The sequence below is a fragment of the Macaca fascicularis genome, chromosome 11, assembly GCF_037993035.2.
Source record: "Macaca fascicularis isolate 582-1 chromosome 11, T2T-MFA8v1.1".
Lineage (NCBI taxonomy): Eukaryota > Metazoa > Chordata > Mammalia > Primates > Cercopithecidae > Macaca > Macaca fascicularis.
The window spans coordinates 102,237,492-102,256,238 of record NC_088385.1 but is presented as its reverse complement, the minus strand read 5'-3'; the positions used below and the strand labels follow the sequence as shown (position 1 = coordinate 102,256,238).

At 41.9% G+C, this 18,747-nt stretch overlaps 1 protein-coding gene across 8 annotated transcripts in view; it reads left to right on the top strand.

The window, feature by feature from the left end:
* Positions 1-18,747, top strand: part of FGD6 (FYVE, RhoGEF and PH domain containing 6) — a 132,282-nt gene that overhangs the window by 21,425 nt on the left and 92,110 nt on the right. The window lies entirely within an intron of this gene.

Here is an 18,747-nt window from a genome sequence, read left to right as displayed (position 1 = left end):
CCACCTCCCAGGTTCAAGCGATTATCCTGCTTCAGCCTCCCAAGTAGCTGATTACGGATGTGCACCACCGCGCCTGCCTAATTATTGTGTATTTGGTAGAAACGGGGTTTGGCCATATTGGCCAGGTTGGTCTTGAACTCCTGACCTCAGGTAATCTGCCTGCCTCTGCCTCCCAAAGTGCTGGGATTACCGGCATGAGCCACCGTGCCCAGCCCTTTCAAACTGTATTTTATTTAAAATATCCTATAATTCTAACTTTGTAATGAATTTGTGATTTTTTTCCCCTCAAATTAATTTAAATTAAAGTCTACCCACAAATAGCTACACAGTTGGCCTGGTTGCCAGGACATTTTGTTATCAAAGGGAATATAAGTATTGGCTTTCAGTTTTTAGTCTACAGGTGTAGATACATGTCAGTTTCACTGCTTTACATGACTTGTTTCCTGCCTTTCCCTGTGTTTTATGCTAAAACAGAGGATGGACAAGGGATAGTAGTATGATGCTGCTCTGAAGGCTTTTGTTATAGAGCCTGGTGAAGTCCTGTGGCCTCAATCTGCCATTATTCTTTGCCTGAGATTCCTACCTAATGACAGTTGACTGCAGAGGTCTCTTCTTCTCATGTAAACTTAGTGACATTTTACCTGCTAGAGGGGATGTTGTCAGGTGATTTTAGTCCCTTGTAGCTAATCAGGTGCTTCAGAGAGATTTGGATTGTTAGAAATTATTTCTTAGAATTTATATGGCATTTTAAATATAGATTTTACTTTTATAGAAGTCAGTAAACTTCATGTCCCCTCAGGAAAACCAGCAAACAAATAAATTACCTCCGATTATGTCCTTATCTGAGGCTGCTCTCAGCATTTGGAAGTAGAAGTGAAAAAACAGCATAGAAATTAAGGATAGTTCCTACCCACAAATAATTTGCAATCTGGTTTATTACTGTTTTTAATTGAAATGTTTATCGATATAACTGTAGATTCACATGTAGCAAAGAAACAATACAGAGAGAAACTAGTATACTTCAGCTAGTTTCCCTTAATGGTAACATTTTGTAGAACTGTAGTAAAGAATCACAACTGGTATATTAACATTGACAGAATCCACACTGATCTTTCGATTTCCCCAGTTTTACTTTTACTCACTTGTGTATTTATTTCTATATTATTTTATTAGATGTGTAAGTTTACATCTCCATCTTCACCGTTCCATCACCACCAGGACCCCTCTTGTCCTTTTATACCCACACCCGCCCCCCTCCTACCTCTTCCCTTCAACCCCAGGCAACTACTAGTCTATTTCAGATATTTTTGTTGTTTAAAAAGTTTATATAAGGCCGGGCATGGTGCCCCTGGCCTGTAATCCCAGCACTTTGGGAAGCTGAGGTGGGCAGATCACCTGAGGTAGGAGTTCAAGACCAGCCTGACCAACATGGAGAAACTCCGTCTCTACTAAAAATATAAAATTAGCCAGGCGTGGTGGGACATGCCTGTAATCTCAGCTACTCAGGAGGTTGAGGCAGGAGAATCGCTTGAACCTGGGAGGCGGAGGTTGCAGTGAGCTGAGATCACGCCACTACACTCCAGCCTGGGCAACAAGAGCGAAACTCCGTCTCAAAAAAAAAAAAAAGTTATCTCAAATGGAATCACAGCCAGGCGCAGTGGCTCATGCCTGTAACCCCAGCACTTCGAGAGGCCAAGGAAGGAATATCATTTGAGCCCAGGAGTTCAAAACCAACCTGGGCAACTTGGTGAGACTCCATCTCTACAAAAATTTAAAAACATGTGATGGTACATGCCTGTAGTCCTAGCTACTTGGGAGTCTGAGGCAGGAAGATCACTTGAGCCCAGGAGGTCAAGGCTTCAGTGAGCTGTAATCACACTACTGCATTCTAGCGTGGGTGACAGAGTGAGACCCTGTCTCCAAAAAAATAAAAATAAAATATAAAATAATAAAGTAGAAAATAAAATGTAAAATAAAATAATAAAAATATAGAATCATAGAGCATGTAGCCTTTTGGAATTGGCACTTAAAAAAATTTCAGCATGGGCCGGGCATGGTGGCTCATGCCTATAATCCCAACACTTTGGGAGGCTGAGACAGGCGGATCACCTGGGGTCCAGAGTTTGAGACCAGCCTGGCCAACATGGTGAAACCCTGTCTCTACTAAAAATACAAAAATTAGCTGGGTATGGTGGTGCATGCTTATAGTCCCAGCTACTTGGGAGGCTGAGGCAGGAGAATTGCTTGAACCCAGGAGGCCGAGGTTGCAGTGAGCCAAGATCACACCACTGCACTCCAGCCTGGGCAACAGAGCGAGATACCATCTCAAAAAAAAAAAAAAATAGAAGAATTAACCAGGCGTGGTGGTGGGTGCCTGTAATTCCAGCTACTCAGGAGGCTGAGGCAGGAGAATTACGTGAACCCGGGAGGCAGAGGTTGCAGTGAACTGAGATCATGCCATTGCACTCCAGCCTGGGTGACAAAAGTGAAACTCCACCTCAAAAAAAAAAAAAAAGAAAAAGAAAAAAAGAAATTCCACATGATTTTCTGTGGAACCATCCAACTTGTGTATGCCAATAGCTTTTTCTTTTTTAAAGCTAAGTATTAATAGTATTTCAGTTAAAGGACATTTGGGCCATTTCCACCATTTGGCTTTTACAAATAAATCTGTCATGAACATTCATATTCAGGTTTTTGTGTGAATATATTTTCATTTCTCTGGAATAAATGCCCAAAAGTGCAATTGGGAGTTGTGTGGGAATTACACGTTTAGTTTTATAAGAAGCTGCTAAACTGTTTTCCAGAGTAGCTGTACCATTTTGCTTTCCTACCAGCGAGTGATCCAGTGTCTGCACACCTCGCCAGCACTTGGTGGTTGTCACTGTGTTTTATTTTAGCAGTGCTGGCGGTGTGCAGTAATATCACATTATGGCAGTCTGCCTTCCCAGTCTGATCATCTTATTGCCCATCGACACAAAACTGACCACATTCTACATTTCAAAACATGCTCTTCTCTCATGGCTTTGTTCCACTACCTAAAACACCCTTTTCCCGGACAGAGACTTTTTCATCTTTCTAGACCTAATTCACATGCTACCTTTTGTGGAAATCCTCCTCTTCCAATGTAGGAAAGGTAACAAAATACACTCCCCTCCCAGTCTACCCCATTGCTCTCCATCCACTCGTCTCGTTCTTCCTAACACTTCCTCTTCTTGTCAGTATACTATCTACTTGTTTGCTTATGTGTCTCTCCTACTAGAATATAGCCTGCATGGATGGGGGATCCTAAATTTTGTTACACTGCCTTGTCCTCAGTGCCCAGAACAGTGCCTGACACATAGTAGGAGCTTAGTAAATATTTATTGAAAGAATGAATGAGGAAGTGAATTTTTGTACGTTGTGCCGCCACTCCCTTCTCTAGCATATTGCCTGGCATATCCTGTTGATGGTATAATAAAAATAGCTAACATTTACTATATTGATTTTAACTACATATCAAACAGTACAGTAGACTCCTCTCCTTTCTTCTACTATTGCACAGCACCAACTCATTGTTCTATCATAACACTTTGTTAACCTCCCTCTGCTTCCCCCCTAAAAAAATACATGTACATTCTGCTCTTTGTATTCATCAGTTGCACACCCATGGATTCACTCAACTGCTTATTGAAAAAATTTTGGGGGAAATGGATGGTTGCATCTGTATTGAACATGTACAGACTTTTAGACTTTTAGTTCTTGTCATTATTCCCTAAATAATATAACAACCATTTGCATAGCATTTATATTAGGTGGTTATAAGTAGTCTAACAGTGATTTAAAGCATACAGGAGGAGCCGGGCATGGTGGCTCATGCCTGTAATCCTAGCACTTTGGGAGGTGGATCACTTGAGGTCAGGAGTTCAAGACCAACCTGGCCAATACGGTGAAACCCCATCTCTACTAAAAATACAAAAAAATTAGCCAGGTGTGGTGGGGGCACCTGTAATCCCAGCTACTTGGGAGGCTGAGACAGGAGAATTGCTTGAACCTGGAGGTGGAGGTTGCAGTGAGCTGAGACTGTGCTATTGCACTCCAGCCTGGGCAACAAGAACAAAACTCTGTCTCAAAATAATAATAATAATAATAATAATAATAATAATAAAGTATAAAGGATGATATATGTAGTTTATATGCAAGTACCATACCATTTTATGTAAGGGACTTGAGCATCCATGGAGTTTGGTCTCTGTGGGGGGTCCTGAAACCAATCCCCCACAGATACCCAGGGACAAGTATGTAAGAATAAATATTGTGAGAGATTACAACACCTTTGTATCCTTGGCCCCAGCAGATACCTGGCACAAATTAAGTAGTCACATCTGAGCAAACAGTGGTCAGGTTAAACATTGCTTTTGCTTGTGTGAAGTCAGAATCCAGCTGCATTTTGAGTAAACCAGTGTCCCACTGACCAGGCTTCCAGAATGTACAGGAAACATCTGTTAATTTTGGAAAGCAGTTACACTGGTGTGGAGAATTACTGCTATTTGCTAAAACAAAGCTCCCTTGGAGAAGAGAAATTGAATTAAAAGACCTCACATGCATCTGTCTTTATTAGATACACAGTGAGCATCCTTCCATATTGTGGGATGGTTATGCAAGAAGCACTCCATTCCGCCAGCCCTCTCACCAAAGCTGCAGAAAGAAGGCATGGAGTCTAAATTCCCAGGCCAGTCAAAAGCAGTTTTGACAGTTTCTTGGTTAGTACAGGTCTTAACATATCCAAATGGGCTCTTCAGAAAATGCAAAGAAGATGTATCTCTTTAAAAAATCTAGTTTGATGGAACTGTAAATGAAAGAACTGTCCCTGTAATCTTATATGTAGTGAGACTGAAACTGAAAAAATCTAGGCAGTCTGTAGGTAGCTTTGGATTTAGCAAAAATTTACTAAAATGTTCTGGTGAAGGGTTTAGAGACTTTTTATTTTTATTTTTTTTGAGACGGAATCTCGCTCTGTTGCCTAGGCTAGAGTGCAATGGCGCAGTCTTGGCTCACTGCAAGCTCTGCCTCTCGGGTTCACACCATTCTCCCGCCTCAGCCTCTTGAGTAGCTGGGACTACAGGCGCCCGCCACCACGCAGGCTCATGTTTTGTATTTTCAGTAGAGATGGGGTTTCTCCGTGTTAGCCGGGATGTTTTCCATCTCCTGACCTAGTGATCCGCCCGCCTCGGCCTCCCAAAGTGCTGGGATTACAGGCGTGAGCCACTGTGCCCGGTCAAGTCTAGTGACATTTTTATGTATTTTTTAATTTTTAACTTTTTTTTAAAATCTAGAGACAAAATTTTACTATGTTGCCCAGGCTGATCTCAAACTCCTGGCCTCAAGCAATTGTCCTGCTTTGGCCTCCCAAAGTGCTGGGGTTACAGGTGTGAGCCACCATGCCTTGCCCCAAATTTTTACAAATTTTTACAAATTTTACATAATTTTACATACAGAATGATTTGGCTATGGAAGACATGTTTTCTTTTAGAGGATGAATAATCCATATAATTACTTCAGGATTTCAACATACATTTTTTGACCAAAGTATAGTATTTTAGACTCTGCTTTCTTGTCTCCATGTAACATATGGGTACGCCTAAATAAAATAAAGTATTTTCGGAGTCCTGGTATGGACTAATTAGGTATCTATATGGAAAAGATTTAAGAGTATTACCTAAGAGCTATGAAATATTTTAGAAAAATATTAATTTAGGAAAACATCTTGGCCAGGTGCAGTGGCTCACCCCTGTAATCCCAGCACTTTGGAAGACCTGAGGCAGGCAGATCACCTGAGGTCAGGAGTTTGAAACCAGCCTAGCCAACATGACGAAATCCCATCTCTACTAAAAATACAAAAATTAGCCAGGTGCAGTGGTGGGCACCTGTAATCCCAGCTACTCAGGTGGCTGAAGCAGGAGAATCACTTGAACCCAGGAGGCGGAGGTTATGGTGAGCCGAGATCAAGCCATTGTATTCCAGCCTGAGCGACGGAGCGAGACTCCATTTCAAAAACAAAAGAAAACATCTTTTTATTCCTACTGTACAACAGATAAAATCCCATGTCTTAGCTGTTAAGAAGGCAGGTAAAATGCTTAAAGGATTTGTAAAGACAAACCGAAAACTATTTAATATATTACATCTTTTCTCTTAATATATTAAATACTCTTTCTAGTTAACAGGTACTTACTGCACATTCACTGTGTGTGGAGCACCATATTTGAATATAAAAGGAACTTTTACAATGAAAGTTAGTACTAACAAGAATATTAAAGATCTGAAAGGTGAAAGTTTTCTATGACTATTAAGGAAATCCATTTGGTCTTTTTAAAATACTCTGAGAAATCTTTCTGTAGGGCAAAACTTAAATACTGTGAAAATAAGCAAATATATTAGCTCTAGCTAGGTTAGGAGGTTTTTTTGGTGGTAAAATTAGTTTAAGTATGCTTTTATACCCAGTGGTTACTTGGTTAACTGTTGATGCTTCCCCTTTTCTTGAATGTGACCTTACTAGCTTATTTTTTTTTTCTTCTATGAGACAGGGTCTCGCTCTGTCAACCCGGGTTGGAGTACAGTGGTAAGATCACAGCTCACTGCAGCCTCAACCTCCCAGGCTTAGGTGATCCTCCCACCTCATCTTCCTGAGTAGCTGGGACTACAGGCCTATGCCACCACACCCAGCTAATTTTCGTATTTGTTTGCCAAGATGGGGCTTCACCATGTTGCCCAGGCTGGTCTCGAACTCTGGGCTCAAGCAGTCCTCCCTCATTGGCCTCCCAAAGTGCTGGGATTACAGACATGAGCCACTGCACCCAGCTAGATTGACTCTTGATAGCAGTGATTCTAAGCACCTTTAATTCTTATTGAGCTGTCACACAGTGTTAAAAAGCAAAAGTATTTTTTGTGTGCTCTTTTGTACTCTACAAATTAATGTCTTTTCTGCCTGGTCTTTGAAATCTTGGCCCCGGTAAATATCTGTGCTGGCTATGCAGCTAATACCCTGTGGATGGGTTCTGTTAAGTAAAATCTGTGACTGTGATCACAGGTGTGGGGGTGTATAGAAGCTTCCATTTTGCTATACATAATTTCCTGATGCCCAGGGTGAAAATATTCTTTGTTCACTGGGTTTACCTTACAAAGTACAGGGAATTTATTATTTTCAGAGCGGGGAGTGGTCTAGGGAATTAGAGAATTCATTTGGAGACTATCTACAGGAAGTAGACCAAAAACTATTGCTATAATCCACATATCAACGTGGTCAGATTTTTTTTCTTTTCTTTCTTTGTATTTTTGTGGGAAGAGCCGATGGGGATAGCTTTCTCTAATTCATCCTCTCTGCTTGCTTTGCCTTTGACCTTTCCTTACCAAGTATTTAAAAAAAAAAAAAAAAAAGTGTTTTTAAGGAATACTTGAAATTACAGAGATTAGTAAACTTGGAGAAGAGAGAATGGGGATTTTCAGTTCTTTACATATTTGTTTGGTTATAAAAGTTATATAAAATAGTTGTCTTAAAAAAGAGTTAAATGTACATGAAGTGAAAAGTAAAATGCTCCCTCCTTTTCTTCTCTTTATCCACCTCGGTTCCACTGGAGAGATAAGGTTTTAGGGGTTTTGTTTGTTTTGATTTTTCACATGGAAAGTTTTAGAATAAATGGAAAGTTTAGGAGTAAACTCTGTCCCTATGAGGCTGTTGTTATCTTTGAGGTACATGAGAAAGACAAAGGCTCACAGCTCCGTTTTCCCCAGGGCAGGAACCTTGTCTTCCTTCTCCTGTGTCAGTGGTAACATGACACACACACACACACACACACACACACACACACACACACACACACACGGATGGTGCTTTGCCCATCTGCTTATTTCTCTCCTTTACCCTGCTTTACTTATTGTTTTCTGGTTTCTTCATTTCTTCTGCTTCCCTCTTCTCCCCATTTTTTTTTTTTTGTGCCTTCAGCTAGTAGCTCAGAGCAAGTGATCACTGTTTTGAAATTGCATTCTACTGGGCTCTTTCTAGTTCAGTGCAATATGAAAATCTCCATTTAGAAAATAAATAGGATTCTTTGCTTCATATTATAAAATGAAGTTTACATTACCAGAGAAATCAGCAACTTTATTGCATACGTGAGGTATGCTTATCAGTGTCATTCATAGGCCTTCTTGGCCTTTGTCGCATCAATGTGATCATTATTAAGCAAAGAGGGACAAAGCCAGCTTTTCAAAACATACTTGAAAAGGTACTTTGAGATCTAGTGGAATACCTGTGAATTTGTCATTATATGTGACTAAAATTGTTTTAGAAATAAGAGAGAATATTGAGATATGCATGAAACTATAATTATTGTGAGCTTCAGGATATTCCTGTGCAAGTAGTAAGCTACCGAAAATAAGCAGTGAAATTAAACATGGGAAATGAGCTCTAGGAGTAACCTGCTGCAAAACCGTGGCTCACATGACCTTAGTGTAGGAGTTCTTGACTCAGCCCTTGATGCTGGTGATGAGCCGTTTCACATGATTGATAATGCAGAAGCTTCTCTCTGAAGTCACTTTTTTTTTTTGGGACAGAGTCTCACTCAGTCACCCAGGCTGGAGTGCAGTGGTGCAACCTTGGCTCACTGCAACCTCCACCTCCCAGGTTCGAGTGATTCTTCTGCCTCAGCCTCCCGAGTAGCTGGGATTACAGATGCATGCCACCATGCCTGGCTAATTTTTGTATTTTTAGTAGAGACGGGATTTCACCATATTGGCCATGCTGGTCTTGATCTCCTGACCTCATGGTCTGCCCGCCTCGGCCTCCCAAAGTGCTGGGATTACAGGAATGAGCCACCACGCCCAGCCTGAAGTAACTTGTTTTTTTTTTTTTTTTCCTTTTTCAGTTGGAGTCTCGCACTGTCTCCCAGGCTGGGGTGCAGTGGCACAATCTCGGCTCACTGCAAGCTCCTCCTCCTGGGTTCACGCCATTCTCCTGCCTCAGCCTCCTGAGTAGCTGGGACTACCAGCGCCTGCCACCTCGCCTGGCTAATTTTTTGTATTTTTAGTAGAGACGGGGTTTCACCGTGTTAGCCAGGATGGTCTCAATCTCCTAACCTCATGATCCGCCAGTCTCAGCATCCCAAAGTGCTGGGATTATAGGCGTGAGCCACTGCGCCCAGCCTGAAGTCACTTTTTGTACAATTCTAGACTTTTAAGTATATACAGCAATGATTTGTTTTTCTTAATATTATGTAGATAACACTCTAAATATATATATGTAGAGAGAAACAGTGAGTGAGCAAATGAGCTTTCTATATACCGGGCACGTTAGTGCATTGCTTATATTAATTTGTTTAATCCCCACAAAATTCTGTCAGATAGGCAATATTATGATCCTCATTTTATGGAGGAAAAACTGAGGCACAGAGAGGTTAAAAACTGACTCAATTTCACCTACTTAGTATGTGGCAGAGCTCAGATTTGAACACAGGCGGTTTTGCCCCAAAGGAAATATACTGCTTCTTTTGGGTAATCTGCTGTACCACCAAGGATCAGCAAACTTTTTCCATGAAGGGCCAGATGATAAATATCTTAGACTTTGCAGGTCATAGGTCTCTGTTGCATCTCTTCAGGTCTGCCAATGTAGTGCAAAAGCAGTGACAGATAGTACACAAACAAATGAGCGTGGCTGTTTTCCAAGAAAACGTCATTATGGACATGAAAATAATTTTCGTGTGTTACAAAATATTTTCTTTATTTTGTTTTTTTTTTTTTTTCCCCACGATTTAAGAATGTAAGAACCAGGCTGGGCGCAGTGGCTCATGCCTATAATCCCAGCACTTTGGGAGGCTGAGGCAGGAGGATCACTTAAGGTTAGGAGTTCAAGACCAGACTGGCCAAAAGATAGCAAAACCCCATCTCTACTGCTCAGAAGACTGAGGCAGGAGAATCGCTTGAACCTGGGAGGCGGAGGTTGCTGTGAGCCAAGATTGCACCACTGCACTCCAGCCTGGGCGACAGAGCAAGACTCCGTCTGAAAAAAAAAAAAAAAAAAAAACAGTGCAGGAAGAAATCCGTGTCCTTTCCTAACACCCTCTGCAGCTTCCCCAGGGTGCTGTCTCAGAAAGATGTGGATTCCTTATGGTTTTGGGGGGTTATTGATGATTTATAACTGGTCTAGAGTAGACCTTGAAGACATATCATTTGTATGGATAAAATCCGAAGAAGAAAAATGACAAATAAGCTTACTCGTGTGTAGTTTTACATAAGGAAGTGGACAGATTTATTCATGAACAATGACTAACCTCCCCCTCTGTGGCTCCTCATGGGCTCCCAAGAAGTCTTCCATCCTTTTTCCCTATGTTAGTGGGAAATCCCAGATATGATTGTGGTTCCTACTGGAAATTGATACACTTAAATAGGTTTAGATAAAATAACATCTGGGAATGAAAGCAGATGTCCTTTGGTTTTAATTATTGGTTTCCTTGTAATTTCCCTACCCTTTCATTATAGTGGGGTCTGTATATAATGTAACATTTAGCATTCTGTAACATGGAATATGCCACATTTCTGGAACATGTAAATTAATGCCTGTAACTTGAAAATGTTTGAGTATGTATCATGGCAGAGTCTAGATGTATATGCAAAATATACTTAGGTAAAAACAAAGCTGACTTTATACACCTCTCAATGTAATTTCTCAGGATAATCTTATTAAAATCTGCCAGTGCACATGCTTTGTACCTCAGGATCCCAGAGAATGGCACCTTTTTTGGAGGTTGTTTTGTTGTTGTTGTTGTTTGATATAGGTTCTTGCTCTGTCCCCCAGCCTGAGTGCAGTGGCACAATCACTGCTCTCTGCAGCTTCAACCTCGTGGGTTCAAGCCATCCTCCCACCTCATCGTCCCAGGTAGCTGGGACCACAGGTGTATACCCCCATACTCGGCTAGTTTTTTATGTTTTGTAGAGATGGGATCTCCACATGTTGCCTAGGCTGATCTCAAACTCCTGAGTTCAAATGATCCTCCTGCCTCCGCGTCCTAAATTGCTGGGAGCCACCACGCCTGGCCTTGGAGGTTGTTTGAATTACCGCCTCTTCTCCCCATTCGTGAGGGAGGGATTTCTGCTTAGGGTTGCAGGGATGGCTGAGTACCTGATGTTCGACACTGGACAGGTGAGATCAACAGCAGTTTCTCAGTCACATGTAGTCCCAGCCTAGAGGAGGACACAGCATGCCACACCTGGCCACCCAGGCCTGTACTCAGGAACAACTAGGGGCTGCAGGAGGCAGGCTTTATAGTACCAAGAGGGTGGGGGTCACTCTTGGTTCCCATGAGAGGATATGATTGGCTTGTTTAAATAACTCTGCTGGCTGGCAGGGAACTAAAACCCACTTCTAAGGGCTAGGCAGACACTGTGCCTGGTCCTTGTGACTAAGAGGGTGGCCAGGGGACTTTATCAGCAGAAGCACAGTGGAAGGGCAGTGTGTAGTGAGACCATTTGGAGCCCTCCTGATTTTCCCCAGACTTCAAGGCAGAATGTAATATTGGCCTTAATTTTCAGCCTTGCACCGCAATGGTTTTGTGCTGACTCACAATCAAGAGCATAGCCTGGGCCAGGTGGAGTAGTCATATTTTCCAAAAGGCTCACCACCTTTTCAGTGGCTGTTAGGATTATGATGACAAGACCTTAGATGAAGCAAAGGGGCATGTACAGCTGACACCAGGACAAAGTGGTCACCCTATTAGAGAAGGTAGTCAAAGGGTGAGCTGTTTTCTCTCCTACCTTATTAACCAGTCTTGCCCCTCTTGAGTAGTTGGGATTACAGGCGTGAGTCGCCGTGCCCAGCCAAGTTGTCTCTTTTTAGAAAGTGGTTCTTTCCTTTATCTTAAATTACTGTGGCTGTCTCAATCCCTTCTCTCTTTATCTGTTTAAGAAGGTCTCAGTAGGAAAAGAAAGAGAAGCAGTCAATAGAATTTGCAGTTTGAACGTTGCAACTAATTCAATATTATCTTCATCTGCCTCCTAAAAGAGTAAATGAAACATAGTAGGCCCTTGATAAATGTTTACTGAAATAAATGGCATCACCATTTTTATATATTCTAAGTATTACAAAAGTATTTGTAAAAATGTATGTATAGGCTGGGCAAGGTGGCTCACGCCTATAATCCCAGCTCTTTGGGAGGCCAAGTCAGGCGGATCGCCTGAGGTCAGGAGTCCGACACCAGCCTGGCCAGCATAGTGAAACCCAGTCTCTACTAAAAATACAAAAATTAGCCGGGCATGGTGGGGCACCTGTAGTCCCAGCTATTCCGGAGGCCTAGGCAGGAAAATCACTTGAAAACCAGGAGGCAGAGGTTGCAGTGAGCCAAGATCATGCCACCACACTCCAGCCTCCATCTCCAAAAAAAAAAGTATGTATACATATATATGTGTAAATATGTGTATGTAACTATGAAGTATTCCCTTGTAGCCATCCCAACCTCATTATTTATTTCTAATGGCCTTTATTTTTTCTGGCATCAAGTAGGTACAGACAGTATATTACATAATGAGGACATGAAGAGGAGAAATGATACTAAGTCAACTCTAACTTTGTCTTAAAACTTTTTTAGTTTTCAATAAGAAAAACATCATCTTTGGTGTAATAATGGAATTGGATTGGGAACTTGCCATATATACATATATATATATTTTTTTCTTTTCTTTTTTTTTTTTTTTTGAGACGGAGTCTCGCTCTGTTGCCCAGGCTGGAGTACAGTGGCGTGATCTTGGCTCACTGCAAGCTCTGCCTCCTGGGTTCATGCCATTCTCCTGCCTCAGCCTCCCGAGTAGCTGGGACTACAGGCACCTGCCACCATGCCCAGCTAATTTTTTTTTAATGATTATTTTTAGTAGAGACAGAGTTTCCCTGTGTTAGCCAGGATGGTCTCGATCTCCTGACCTCGTGATCCGCCCGCCTCAGCCTCCCAAAGTGTAGGGATTACAGGCGTGAGCCACTGCACCCGACCGGAACTTGCCATATTTTATTGGAGGCAACCTCAAGCTGTGTAGAATGCTTTTCTATTTGTATTAACAAGAAAGCTGTCCACATTTCGTGACGTGAATCCCAAATCTTTTTTTTTTTTTTGAGACGGAGTCTCGCTCTGACGCCCAGGCTGGTGTGCAGTGGTGCGATCTCAGCTCACTGCAAGCTCCGCCTCCTGGGTTTACGCCATTCTCCTGCCTCAGCCGTGAATCCCAATTCTAAGAAAGCAAAATTGATGGTACTTAAATGTTGCAGATTTATTTTATGTAGTGCTTGTTTCAGGAGACGTTTTTGTAACAATTTATTCCTTTCTAGTTAGACCTGGATTCCCTCTAGCTGGGTTTGACCTGGATGCCTCCCAGCTAAGCTAGATGGCCAAGAGTGTCTGTTGGACTCTTTTCAGCATGGGGCTCTTCCTGTGTCGTTAAGATAGGACCAGGAACCCTGAAGCACATGATCATCTTTTCTTGCAGGTCAGGAAGCTCTCCCACAACCAGACGGAGAACTATGGGAGACAGACCCTATTATTATGTTGCTGTTCACTGTGGCATAGTCAACAAGTTGTGTGGTTACTCTGTGGGCCCTGCAGGCTGTTGAACAATCCCTCTACTGACTTCTGTTTTTTCTTTTTTAAAGCCATCGACTGGCTTGCCAGATCTCCCCTTCCTACCTATTATTTAGAGACTTAGGCTTAAGATGCTCCCAAACAAACAGCTACCAGCAGGAAGGGAAAGCCATAATTTATATATCTTATCAACTTAAGCAATAGTACAAAGAGATTTTTTTTTTTTTTTTGAAGTGGCAATCTTGAAAATGTTTACACAGACCTCCAAGTCTGGGGGCTAGGGGATGAAAGGGAAAGAACAGGAGAGAATATCTTTAATCTCATCATCCTGGGAAGAAAATAAACTATCCTTAAAGAGTTTATATGCATATAAAAATATATGTATATATGTATAAATACATATATATGTGTGTGTATATATGTGTATATATGTGTATATATGTGTAAATACATACAAGCTTTGAACCACCTTTTATAAAGCTTTTCAGACTCTGTGTGTGTTGGGGGGGTGGTCAACTTTGAAACAGTAAAAATGCATGTGATAACAACTTTTTAAAATGTACTGAAGGGCAAGTAATAAAATCTCTCAGCCAGGAGTGGTGGCTCACACCTAAGCACTCAGGGAGGCTGAGGCAGGCAGATCACGTGAGCCCCAGGAGTTTGAGCCCATCCTGGGCATCATGGCAAAACCCTGTCTCTACAAAAGAAAAAGTATAAAAATTAGCCAGATGTGGTGGCACCCACCTGTTATCCCAAGTGCTTGGGAGCCTAAGGCGGGAGGATCATTGAGTCTGGGAGACGGAAGTTACAGTGAGCTGTGATCATGCCACTGCACTCTAACCTGGGTGTACTCCAGTCTGGGTAATAGAGCAAGACCCTGTCTCAAAAAAAAAAAAAAAAAAAAGAGTCTGTCTTTTACTCTCAGGACTTTAGTCCCAGAGGCAACTGTACTTCAACTATATTTATCAGTTTTTCTCAATGTGTTCGGGGACAGCCTGGTATATGCCAGCATGTTTGTGCACACACACACAAATGTACATACTTTTTATATGTTTTTGTGTATATGTACTCTTCTTGTTACTTCTCTATACAAATAGGAGCACACTCTGTGCCTTGATTTCTTTTTAACCTAACAATATTTCCTGGAGAATGATCTATGCACAGTAGATCTACCTCTTTTTTTTTTTTTTTGGCAGAGTTTTGCTCTTATTGCCCAGGCTGGAGTGCAATGGCAGGATCTCGGCTCACCACAACCTTGGCCTCCTGGGTTCAAGCGATTCTCCTGCCTCAGCCTCCCGAGTAGCTAGGATTACAGGCATGCGCCACCATGCCTGGCTAACTTTGTATATTTAGTAGAGACGGGGTTTGTCCATGTTGGTCAGGCTGGTCTCAAATTCCCTACCTCAGGTGATTCACCTGCCTCAGCCTCCCAAAGTGCTGGGGTGACAGGCGTGAGCCACCAATCCCGGCATTTTTTTTTCTTTTTTGAGATGGGGTCTCGCTGTGTTGTCCAGGCTGGAGTGCAGTGGCACAATCTCAATTCACAGCAGCCTCAACTTCCTGGGTTCAAGTGATCCTCTCACCTCAGCCGCCCAAGTAGCTGGGACCATGGGTGTATGCCACCATGCTTGACTAATTTTTTAGTTTTTAGTAGAGACGGGGTTTCACCATGTTGCCCAGGCTGGTCTTGAACTTCTGCGCTTAAGCAATCTACACGCCTCAGCCTCCCAAAGTGCTGGGATTTACAAGCATGAGCCACCTCACCCGGCCTACCTCATTTTTTAAATAGCTCTTTAGTTTTAAACCTAGGGATTAAGAAAAAATAAACAAATAACTGTTTAGTAATTCGTTACGTGGATGTAACCCTAATTTATTTAACCAGTCTTTTATTAATGGCTATTGAAGGAAGATCCCTTTAAAACTGCTTCTTTATATTAAATCTTAATGAATGACTTTAAAGCCAATTACATACAAAAGTTGTAAGTATATGGGTAGGTACTCTTCTATTTTAAAGAATTTTGCATTCTATTTGTTTTTTAAACCATTTTCAGTGTTGTCTTGTGAGGACTGTGTTTTAAATAGCAGCCTCAAGGTACTGATTATGATTTTGGTCTTATTTTTTTATTTATTTTCGAGACAAGGTCTTTGTCCCTCACCTGCTGGAGTGCAGGGGCATAATCATGGCTCACTGTAGCCTTGACCTCTTGGGCTCAAGTGATCCTCCCACCTCAGCCTCCCAAGTAGCTAGGTAGCTAGGACCACAGGCACATACCACCATGCAATTTTTTTTTTTTTCCATAGAAATGGGGTCTCTCCCTGTGTTGCCCAGGCTGGTCTCGAACTCCTAGGCCCAAGCAATCCCCCCACCTCAGCCTCCCAAGGTACGGGGATTACGGACATCAGTCACCACCCCGGCCCTGATTATGTCTTTAGTCAGTAGCGTACAATTCTAAGAATCCTAGTAATTACTGGGGGAAGGTGATAGGAGTGGTATTTGCAAAGGTGGAGGTTGCTTCTGGAAAATGAAGCAGGCCTGTTTTAAAAATATATCCATCATTTGAAACCTGACATTTTACCCTAACAGAGTCACCCAGAGACAGTTTTAAACAGTTTCTGGTTTATATTTCAGGGAAGCTGGATATTTTTGTGTGATTTCTTTTTTTTGAAGCCATAGAACCCTAGCTTGCTAGTTTGAAAGTCTCAGTTGTTAAAACCTCTAAAACTTAAGAATGAAAAAATAAAACACTGATCGTGTACATTTTATGTTGTAAGTTTCTTCGTTTATTCATTTTTTCTGTCTTTCTTCCTTTGTTTTAAGTAACAAACTCCTGTGGTACTATCCCTTTAAGTATTTTAGTGATTTTATTTATTTTTATTTTGTGAATATTAAAGAGTTTAACTCAAAAAGTTTATATGCTACATATATACATTATAGGATTTTAAAAACTGAAATAGAGATAATAAAATCATTAATTTTTAAGTTAAAATTTGTCCTAACCTTTAATCGAGCAACCTCTCGAAAGAAGATTAAAAATTAATATATTTGATATCTTTATGATGCAAGGACATAAACAAAATTGATATATGTCCTTTTCTTTCCGGAGAAAGGATTTCTGCTATTATACTTCAATGAGAACATCAGCATCCATAGCCTTACGTATTACTGAAGCATTGATGTTTCTTTTTTGTGAAAGCAGTTAGGAGTGCAGAAAGACCGGCTGGGCGCAGTGGCTCACGCCTGTAATCCCAGCACTTTGGGAGGCCGAGGCAGGCAGATCACGAGGTCAGGAGTTCAAGACCAGCCTGACCAACATGGTGAAACCCCATCTCTACTAAAAATACAAAAATTAGCCAGGTGTGGTGGTGCGTGCCTGTAATCCCAGCTACTTGGGAGGCTGAGGCAGGAGAATCGCTTGAACCCAGGAGGCTGAGGTTGCACTGAGCTGAGACCACACCACTGCACTCCAGCCTGGTGACAGAGCGAGACTCCATCTCCAAAAAAAAAAAAAAAAAAAGGAGTGGAGAAAGACCTACTAGTTGATCTGGTTTACCTACTTTACCTACCAGCACTCAGAAGTCACACTGGTTGAACTTGATATTTGTTCAGTCCTGTCACCTGGCTCTGCACATACTTAAAATAATTGCACATTGGCCGGGCGCGGTGGCTCAAGCCTGTAATCCCAGCACTTTGGGAGGCCGAGGCGGGTGGATCACGAGGTCAGGAGATCGAGACTATCCTGGCTAACATGGTGAAACCCTGTCTCTACTAAAAATACAAAAAAAAAAACTAGCCGGGCGTGGTGGCGGGCGCCTGTAGTCTCAGCTACTTGGGAGGCTGAGGCGGGAGAATGGCGTGAACCCGGGAGGCGGAGCTTGCAGTGAGCCGAGATCACGCCACTGCACTCCAGCCTGGGAGACACAGCGAGACTCCGTCTCAAAAAAAAAAAAATAAAAAATAAATAAATAAATAAATAATAATAATTGCACACAATCGGCCGGGCGCGGTGGCTCAAGCCTGTAATCCCAGCACTTTGGGAGGCCGAGGCGGGCGGATCACAAGGTCAGGAGATCGAGACCACTGTGAAACCCCGTCTCTACTAAAAATACAAAAAATTAGCCGGGCGCGGTGGCGGGTGCCTGTAGTCCCAGCTACTCAGGAGGCTGAGGCAGGAGAATGGCGTGAACCCGGGAGGCGGAGCTTGCAGTGAGCCGAGATCGCGCCACTGCACTCCAGCCTGGGCAACAGCGTGAGACTCCGTCTCAAAAAAAAAAAAAATAATAATTGCACACAATCTTGTATTTGAAAAACCTAAAAACATGATGTGAATATGTGACGATTGCTTTTGGAGGATGCAAATGACCAACTATGTCTGTTTCACAAGTTGTGCCATGTTTCCAAACTCATTTTGGTGATAGATCTCAAGAACATCACCTGAGTAAGGGATGGAGAAAACTCTAGAAGTGCTGTGTAATTGAGAACACCTGAAAAGAGGAAGAAGAAGGATTTTTTAAGTAGGTTTTTGGGACACAGTGGCTCATGTTGTCATCCCAGCACTTTGGGAGGCCAAGGCAGGAGGTTCACTTGAGGCCAAGAGTTCAAGAGCAGCCTAGGCACTATAGGGAGATCCTGTCTCTACCAATAAGTAAAGAATTAAATAAATAGATAATTAAATAGTTTTTTAAAATTGATTTGATTCATGGTTTTACTGTGACACTGGAATCTGCAGTCTTGTAAGGGAACTGAAGTAACAGAGGGAAACGTTTCCTGGTAAAACAAAATAGAAATAATTTTGTGGTGAAAACTGTATACCAATTTTATAGTTAGTGTACTATAATAACTATTAAATAACTTAAAATTTATTTTGCTAATTTAAAGCCCATAATGGTAGTTTTTTCCCCCCTCATTCTGTGATAAATATGAAATGTGCCAAAGGAACATGGTCACCAAGTCATAACGAGACAGCATTTGAAAAAAAATTATCACAACATCCTAAGGACAAGCAGGTTTCTGTTCAGTTTAGGCTAGGGGTAGAAAGAAGAGGAAGAGAAAGATCACAGAAGTTGAGATTTACATGTGGTGACTTGGAAATGAGAAGGAAACTTCTGAAGGTGAGGGAATTGGAAAGAACTTGTTTCTTCAAGCTTGGGAGGAATTACATGAAAC